The sequence below is a fragment of the Leptonychotes weddellii genome, unplaced genomic scaffold, assembly GCF_054177405.1.
Source record: "Leptonychotes weddellii isolate Sample4059 unplaced genomic scaffold, ASM5417740v2 HiC_scaffold_1473, whole genome shotgun sequence".
Taxonomy (NCBI): Eukaryota; Metazoa; Chordata; class Mammalia; order Carnivora; family Phocidae; genus Leptonychotes; species Leptonychotes weddellii.
The window spans coordinates 4,078-14,271 of NW_027728265.1; the positions used below are offsets into that span (position 1 = coordinate 4,078).

Below are 10,194 nucleotides of genomic sequence, written 5' to 3' on the forward strand. Positions count from 1 at the left end.
AGGACATATTTGTTGAAATTATTTTCATTATGATAAAATTAAATATGATTCGCAGTTTCAAGATCTACTACACTCATATTTAAACAAATCAACACACTCTAAAGCTATACACAAGTTATTTCTAATTTATTCTGCCAGAGTTTCCTCCATAAATTTCAATGCAAGTTCCAAAATATGAAAGAAAAAGCCAAGACAGACCTTTAGTGGACAACTCTGTCCAATGGTCTGTGTAGCTAACACGAAGGGATGTTTTAATATAGAATGAAATGTACAAAAAGATCAAAACAATTGAAACAGTAATCAAAGAGTAAATGACCCTTGAGGCACTGTCACGTGGTAAGACTGCCACCATTGTTGAAGGCTGACTCCCAACATGAACAGGAAGGATGCTGGAAACACCACTATGTGGAAACTATGAAAGATCACAGGGACATCCGACCTGTTCTCAGGTGGAGCATAATGGAAAATGATATGCAGTCTAAGGTTAAGATGCTGTCACATAATACAGGGAAGTTGAGATACTCCAGAAAAACTCATGCAATGAACTCATAAAATATAAAGAAGAGAAATAAGAGACAACAGTGTTTCTATAATTGAGAAGAGTACGACTAACTACTGGCCTCAATTACACTGCTTCTATTCTTCACAACTATTACGTATATAAACCACTCCAGATCATTTCTCCTGTTTTTGATTCACTACTCCTCAAAAAAACCCCAAAGCAGTAGATGACTAGATGGGCATAAATAGGGCTGAGGCAGTGAAGTACTGGTGGTTAAGAGCATGCACGTGGAAGCTACAGCACTTCTGCCTGAATCGTGGCCATGCCACTTACCAGTGAGTGACCACTGCTAAGTTAGCTGGCCTCTCTGTGCTGCAGTACCTAACTACCTCCCACGGTTGTTACCAAGATTAAATGAGGTTGAAAAGATGCTCAGAACAGTGTCCTGACCTAAGTGCTTACAATGGCACAGATGACAATGATAATGCATTTATCGTTTTTTTAAACATTAACATTAAACTTTTTTTTAAACTCTCCTCAAACCCATATATGAACCACTTTCCCAGTTTTAAAAACATGAACTCCTATAATCCTCCAAACAACTGAAGAAAAAATATTTTTATTCCCATTTTACAAATAGATTCTACAGAAAAACTAAAAACCTAAGCAGGCTAAGTAACCCAACTAGACTGCAGTCCAGCACTAAAATACACAACAGGCTGATTCTAATGTGCTCTGCTCTACAAAACTGTTTCCCTCTAAGATACTGTTTGATTTTATGTAGCAGTTACTAGAAGTTAAACTGGGAAAGAAGGACATTATCACATCAAATATTAAAAATTAAAAGTCATTTAACATATACTATACATATAAAATATGATTTACATATTAAATCACTTCTTATATACTTATGTATATAAAATCACTTAAAATATTAGAAATGAAGTAAAAATTTGGTGAAGGAAAAAGTATATTAATAATAGCATTAAGAACAGCAGCTGTCCTTCATTAATTTTCCCACATACTAGGCAGTTATCTAAACATTTAATGTGCATGATCTCATTTAATCCGATGAAATAATTACTACTGCTACCTCATTCCACAGATGAAGAAACTGAGGTTTTGGAGGTATTAAATAACTTGACAGAAGTTATCCGGCTGGGAAGAAAAGAGTGGACATTCAATGCCAGGTCTACATGAGGCCAAAGCCTAGCCCTTTAGCTAAGGCAACACTCTACTCATGCCGTACGAAGGCAACACACATTCTACTGAGTCACACACTGAAACCTGTGATCATCAATATACTGGAAGAAAGCCCAAATTTTTAAGAAATACAACGTATTTTCTGTAGTTCTCTAGTCCAACATACAGTCAAACACAGCAAAGTTCATGCACAGTCAGCACTACTACTTAGTTAAGGGGCATCCTCTGAAGTCTTAAAATCAGAAGGTAGAAACTCTTTTAAAATTCTCTGCAACACAAAAAGTGAGCCTCAAAATACTATTCCAAATCGCTGTAAACATATGAAATCATGTTAGTGACTTGAAATAATGGAAATGGTATTTTTCACTGCATCAAGAGATATTATCTCCCCATCCTGCCTACTTATACTAGTATAAATTAATCAAGTATTTTCAGGAGCATGTCTAAATAGAGCAATGAAATGGGTTCAAATATGCTAGTTCAAAATGTACAAGGTAAAGACACTGATTACAACAGTTCCTCAAAAGGCTCACAAAATTATCGCTTAGAATGAAAAAACAAGTTTTATATTATCCACAAAACTGAATTTAAAATTTCTAAATACATATTATCATAATGTCCATAACATTTTAAACAGTACAATTTATATATTGAAAGGGTTTTTGCATTAAAGATTTCTATTGATTGAAAAAATCAAATTAGTACAAAAGATTTCCAAAATTCAACTTACATCTCAAATAATACTAGATCACAAAAACAAGTGGCTTACGGCATCAAAAAAATCTAGATAGTTCCTTAAAATCTATGATAAGGGGATCGGAGTTACATTCTACATGGCCTACATTAGCTTTTCGCAAAGTATTTTCTCAAGAATTTCGACAAGTATTAAACAACTTTCATAACACAATTTTTAAAAAAACATTTTGGCTTTTTGTTATACATTTTTCAAATATTTTTTTTTAATCACATTGAATATAGTGTATGCAAATCAAAAATTCTGGAAAATTCAAGAGTTGAAAAAAGATGAAAAATCACTATAGTTTTACCATTCAGAAGCAATTACTATAAATATACATTACTCTTTTTTTTTAAGATAATTTCTGTTGTTTTCTTTTGCAAAGCTGTTGTGGTCATATTACATATATAATTTTGTGAGACTCGTTTCTTCACTTGGCATTTTAATATGATCAAGTTCTCAAGTTTGTAAATTTTTTGAAGTATATTTAATGACTGCATATTATTTGAGAATATACCACAGTTAACTTTCATACTGAAATTCTCGATTATCACGTTTTTGTATATCTACTATCAGAAGCGTCTAAGAACATATTTTAACATTCCTCTGCTAGCAGAGTAATAATTAAAAAAAAAAAAAAAACTTTTTACATACTGAGGCGCCGGGGTGGCTCAGTCGGTTAAGCAGCCGGCTCTTGATTTTGGCTCAGGTCATGATCCTAGGGTCCTGGGATAGAGCTCCATGTTGGGCTCCATGCTCAGTGGGGAGTCTTCTTTAGGATTCTCTCTCTCCCTCTCCCCCTCCCTCAGCTCACATGCACACATGTGTTCTCTCTAAAATAAGTCTTTAAAAAGTTTTTAATTCTAAAAAAAAAAAATTTTACATATTAAAATGTATAGGTTTCTAAAAAATTTGTATTTAATAAGTTTTGTTTTGAGTTACTAGTGTTTAGTTTGAGTTACTAATTAAGTTTCTCTTGTATTTGTTACTTATATTTCCTCTTAAGAGATCGCTTTTACCTATTTACCTTTTGAAATCTTTGTGTTTCTTAGCAATTTATGTCTCCTTAAAATACATTTTATTAAAAAATTACCTAAAATATAATATTTTATAAAATATAAAAATAGTAAGCCTGGGTCCTATTTACTGAAAAATTTTCCCCAGTTTGTTACCTGCCTTTTTAATGTTGTTCTTTCTTCCTGTTAATTTTCAGAAATGTAAACCTTCATATATTGAAATCTACTTTCCCTCTAATTTCTTATATACCTAATAAACTCTGGCCATCTCCTACCATCTAGAAATGTGATAAAAATTCATTTATATAGTCATCCAACTTTAATGGTTTGATGTTTCTTTAAAAAAAAAAAAAAGAGGGGGCACCTAGGTGGCTCAGTTGGTTAAGCATCTGCCTTTGGCTCAGGTCATGATCTCAGGGTCCTGGGATCGAGCCCCACATCAGGCTCTCTGCTCAGTGGGGAGTCTGCTTCTCCCTCTGCCCCCCTTCACCCCTGCTAATGCTCACTTGCTCTCTCTCATTAAATAAATAAAATCTTTAAAAAAAAAAAAAAGAGGATATGCTTTAAAATTGGTATGTTCTTTTATTTCAAAAGTAAGGCAAAAAAATTAAGGAAAAGAATGCAAAATATACAGAACAACATAGTTTGAATATCAAAGTCCATGTTCCTTCAAGTTCTATCCAAGAGGTAACTGCTGTTTGGGGTACACATTTTTTTCTATGCACATACAAAAATATAGGAAAAAGTGCCTGTAACTTTCCTGACATTTCCTCTCTTCCCCTCATGATATTTTAATTCCTCCTTAATAATGCTAGAGTGTATTAGTAGTGACCCTCAACATCCAAGAAGGGATACAGTACATTCACCTAAGATTCTCAGACTTTTTTTAGCAACAGAATTCTTTACTCAATTAATGACAGTTCAAAGACTTGGTAATTTCTGAAATACTATTTTTAAAGTACCGGCTTGTCTTTATTTTATTCACTTCACACAATGCAAAACTGGAATGTTTTTATGAATACAAAGTACGCAAACCAATTATTAAAAGAATGAAAGACAAAAAACTTACTTGGGATACACTGGTTCATAAAGGTACTTGTCCCCTCTTGTAGATGTAATATGAAAAAACAAGATGTAGCCATATGCAGTCTGAAACATAAATTTTATTTGCCATGAATTAAAGGGTAAGGCTATGACTAACACCTTAAATTTTATTTTTATATATTCTTACTTTGAAAACACTTCACTCATGGGAACCCTCTTTCGAAAAGCTACAATCTAATTATACAATTAAAAAATGACTTCATTTTAATATAACCCATCTTGTTTAATATAACCCATGAAAGAAGATTTTATATTTTGATATTTCATAATGTCATTAAATCAATAGTTCATAATAGATTGTAGATATTAATACTCTAAAATAATTATAGTATTCAATAGCAGATGATTATTTTACAAAATATACATAACTTTTTGAACTCTGCAATATGGCAAATAATTTTTTCTAATTTTTTAAAGCAACAATGTCACCAAGTAGTAGTAATACTATGATAAAGTTCTTGACTGTACTCAAAGTTCACACAATATAACTTCAGAATAACATATTTATATATTTCAAAATCAATCAACTGGCCTATTTACTATAAAATATACTGAGACACAAAAGAAAAACAGAACCTTCATTTCCAAATTTGATCATCAGTTATTTTTAGTTAACAAAATACTTTTAAAATACAAATTGTACTGAAACATTTTATAATCATGGCACATACCTGTGATATCTGTGAAGCTCAACCACTTTATATTTATAGAAATATACAAAATACTATATTTAGCTGTTTCTAACCATTTTTAGGCCTGAGTGGCAACTGTTTGGCCCAAACTACTATATATTAATACTGAACTCTTATTTTAGAAGCAGGTGGGCTTTACCCAAAATACAAAGAAAACTGAAAAAATTATTCAAGGTTTCAAATTTCTTTCTAGTTCTTGCTTCCGTTCTTCCTTAAAGGAATGCCAGAGGAAAAACAGTTTCTTCAGCAGTCAGGTGTTTTGCTTAAGCTATAAACTCTACTATTTCATAATGTATTCCAAAATTCTACTTCAATATATTGGGACACAAAACACAAGAGGCTAAGATCATCATTCTAATTCCTCAGGTGCAATTTTACCTTCCTCAAATGTGGCGAATCTGGGATCAAAGGAAAACAGATTCAAATCAAACCATATCAGACATCATAACCCCTACACAGATTAGTGACTTTGAAATTTGTAAACTGTACTATTACCTTATATGGGTTAGAAAAGTAAGATAATACGGTCTGGCATTTACATGAATAGCATACAAATGTTGTCTGGAAAATCAGTCACTCAAGGTCAAAAGTTCAACATTTCAGAATATCAAATGCTAATAATATACTCATAATTTTAACAAGTGCTTAAAGGACTACAATGTCAGAGAAAATACACCATCATTTTGCACCAGCATTTAGAAATTTTATATATATGGTATACTATACAAAATTACAAATAATGGCTTGATTTACTATTCCGGTATTTTCTATCAATCTTTACTATGATCTGTAGCTTCACATGTATATAAATGCTATATACTTCCAGATCTCACTGACCTTTTCCTAAACAATCCTGCCTCTGAACAAGTCCCACCTCTGAACAATTTTAAAAGTTTTGGTAATAAATGATCATCCTAAAAAGTAGCATCTTTGTTGTTAACTATACCAAAACTGTTACTATGCAGTGTTATGATGGCTTTTCTCTTTCCACCACCAAAATACTGCAAATAAGCATACAACGACTGCTTAATCTATAGGCAACAGTCCCAATACCTTCTTCTAATACACATATACACTGTCTCTTGCTCTCTCTCTCTCTCTCCCACAAACACACACATACAATAATTTTTCTAAGAAAATAAAAAGACAAAATAAAGAACCTCTGAGTTTTCTTTCCTCGTATCATTCCATATCTCAATTTTTTTTTCCGTCCTCCAAGTCTTATTCTACTGGATTCTGTGGTTGTAATTACAAAGGCCTAACAATTTTTGTAAGCAACTTGAATAACAAGTCCTCATGTCTCTTTCTTTTGTATATCCATGAATAAGGGTCACAGACACATAAGAATAAAGGCTATCAAGAGGATAAGAGAAATCACTACTTAAATGGAGAATGGAACAGACTTGTCTCTAGTAACACCACTTAGCAGAAAAAGAACTTTCTAGAAACAATTTTAAAGGATATTAATAACACACAAAAATTCAGTCAGAGAGGTATGAATATTCAGTCAGAGAAATATCTTTTTTTTCAACTGCAAATTGCAAATAGAGATTTGAAAAACCATGCAAACTACCTCAGATAACTCCATAGTTTAAAAAGAAGAGTTTGAAATCTGGAGGTGGTGGTAGTTGTTGATGGCATCAATATTATTAACTGCTTGTTTGTATTTTGCTTTGGTGGGCATTTGGGAAGTTTCCCCTTGCTACTCAAAATTAAATATATTTTAAAAATTATTTTATGACTGATGCATAACATATATAAAAGCAATTTTCTGTAAACAGGAAGAATGTAAATCCAGCTGTGTCATGATGCAAATCAACTGCTGCATAAAACTAATGCTTCACCTGAAGTAAGCAATACCAGTACCTTCCTCTACCATTATCTAATCAAGGCTCCCACTGGACATGAATTCACCACATACTTCAGAATTCAAGGCATTGTGCATTTCTTCCTTAGGACATGCCGTTTTTAACATGAAGGAGATTCATGCATCTGGGCTCCAATAACCTGATTGATGCATCACAAAGATTTCTGTAGTAATTAAAAGATAAGGATTTAATGATTTAGAGATGCATCTTCTATCCTAATACACTGTCATGTTAGGCTTCAAATAAGACTGAAATAACAGATTAGCACTATTTAATTCTTTACACTGGTTTGTAAATGGTGTTTACTGTTTTTAGCTTTATTTCTTTATTATACATGTTCGAATACATAAAATTAATCACACAAATCCTACCATGAAGATAATTACCTACCATTTCTGTATACTCTTTTTAGACTCTATACAGATACATGAATATATTTAAATGGGAAATGATAAAAACAGCTATAAATCACACACACACTCAAAAATAAATGATGAATCTTTTGAGATGAATACGTATCAAAAATTACCATTTCTAACACTTACTACCACACTTTTATACCAGAGCACTAATTTAAAGGGAGGGGGAAGCTTCTGTTTCCAACCAATATGATGGATTAAGGTGAAGCCAATTTATGCTCCCATTTGAAAACAAAACAAAACAAAAACCTGGGAACAATGGTTTTCAAAACACCAACATGAAGCAATGAGGTCAGTGATCCCTGAGAGATGAGACATTGATATGAGTCCTATAATTGCCCCAGCTTACTACCTTGGGAAGGTTTCCAGGTCACAGCACTGAAAAGGGGAACTAAGGCAGAGCCTGGCGGACTCCCCAACCTATGGAGATGAAGCTGAGAGCCCAAGAAGAATAAGGCAGCTACAATTCATACAAAAAGTACCAGAACGGAGAGAGCTGCACGCAGAAAAAAATCCAAGAGTACCATACACACACATGTGAGGAAACTATTCAAGGCAGGAGAGAAGCCAAACCAAAAGGATTAATTAGTAAAGAGAATAGTGCTCCAACAGTCCTGAGAACAGTGCCTGCCCCACAGTCAGACTGAAGAACTGGTAATTCACAGGGAATTAGTAAGAATGCTCAGAAAAGTAGTCCTCAGGTATTCCTGGGGTAATCCTAGAAAGGTATGGCCTCAGTAGTGGGGAATAATTAGCTTTGAGTGCTGTTCAAAACTTTAAAGAGCTGTATTAGAAAAAAAGAAAAATCCCAAATCAATGACATTAGCTTTTACCTTAAACTAGAAACAGATGAGCAAATGAAACCCAAAGTAAGCAAACTAAAAAGAGGAAATACCAGAGGTCAGAGTGGAAATTAATGAAACACAAAACAAAAATCAGTGAAACCAAATTCTGGTTTTTGTTTTTTGTTTTTTTAGTAAGATCATTAAAATTGATACACCTCTACTCAAATTGACTGGGGGGCGGGGGGACGGGATAATCACTAGCAGAAATGAGAAAGGTGACATCACTACAGATTCTAGAGGTATTAAAAGAATAATGAGGGAGTATAATGAATAACCATGACAAAAAGTTTACAACTTGAATGAAAAGGACAAATTCCTTGAAAGACAGAAACTGCCAATCCAAGTACCTTAAAAAGCCTACTGCATCTATTCAAGAAACTTAAATTTCAACTAAAATCCTTTCCACAAGAAAACTCTATGCTCAGATGGTATTACTGGTAATTCTACCAAATATTTAAGAAAGAAATATGAATTCAACACAAATTCTTCTAGAAAACCATTGAGGAGGGGACACTTCCCATCTCATTTTATGAGGCCAGCATTACCCTCAAACCAAAACCAAAGACATTATAAGAAAATGAACTACAGACCAGCATCTCTTATCAACATAGATATAAAACTTCTAAACAAAATTTTATCACAGAAAATTTAGTAATATATTATCAGGAAAATACATCATAAGTAAAAGGGGTTTATTCAGAAATGCAGGGTTGGTTTAACATTTAAAAAAAAATCAATAAATGTATTTCACCATATTAATAAATCAAAAAAGAAAAACAATATGATAGTCTCAATAAATGCAGAAAAAGCACTGAACATCCTATAAAGCATTTCTGATTAAAAACTGTCAGCAAATTACCAAGAGAGGAAAAACTTCCACAACCCGATAAAGGGGATCTGCAAAACACCTAGAACAACATCATTCTTAATAGTGAAAGACCGAATCCTTTTCTTCTGTTCAACATTGTACTGGACAAGATAACCAGTAAAATCAGGCATGAAAAAGAAATAAAAGGTATCTAAATTAAAAAGGAAAAATGAAAACTATCCTTTGCCATCGTCATCTATGCAGAAAATCTGATGGACTCTACCAAAAATGTACCAGAGTGAGTTTAGCATTGACTGCAATACACAAGATCAATACAGAAAAATCAACTGCATTTCTATATACATAAAGAACAACCAGAAAATTAACATGTAGTTTTCAATAGAATTAAAAATAGGAACTACTTAAGAAGAAATCTAGCAAAAGATATGAAATAGCTGTACACTGATAATAAAACACAAGTTAAAAATATCTAAATAAATGAAGAGATTTATCTTTTAATAGGTCAAAAGGTTCAATAATGCTAAGATGATAACGCTCCCCAAATGGATCCACAGAGTCAATGCAATCTCAATCAAAATCTCAGCAGGCACTTTCATCAAAACTGACAAGGTTAGGGCACCTGGGTGGCTCAGTCAGTTAAGTGTCTGACCCTTGGTTTCACTCAGGTCCAGCCCCGTGTCAGGCTCCATGCTCAGCGCACAGTCTGTCACTCTTCCTCTGCTCCTCCCCCTGCTCTCTCTCCCTCTCTGGAATGAATAAAATCTTAAAAGCAAACAAACAAAAAAGAAACCCTCTTTAAAAAAACTAACAAGGGGGGGCAGAGCAAGATGGCGGAGGAGTGGGAGACCTGGATTTCGTCTCCTCTCAGGAATTCAGCTGGATAGGGATCAAACCATTCTGAACACCTACAAACTCAACAGGAGATCGAAGAAAAGAAGAGCAACAACTCTCTCGTCAGAAAAGCGACCACTTTCTGGAAG

General features: G+C 33.4%; 1 long non-coding RNA gene across 1 annotated transcript; it reads right to left on the minus strand.

The window, feature by feature from the left end:
• Positions 1 to 1,408: 1,408 nt before the first annotated feature.
• Positions 1,409 to 9,876, minus strand: LOC145718371 (uncharacterized). The gene is made up of 3 exons (XR_014141756.1): positions 5,233 to 9,876; positions 4,527 to 4,606; positions 1,409 to 3,304 (listed from the first exon to the last, which is right to left on the minus strand). It is a non-coding gene; the product is annotated as an uncharacterized LOC145718371 (long non-coding RNA).
• Positions 9,877 to 10,194: the final 318 nt, after the last annotated feature.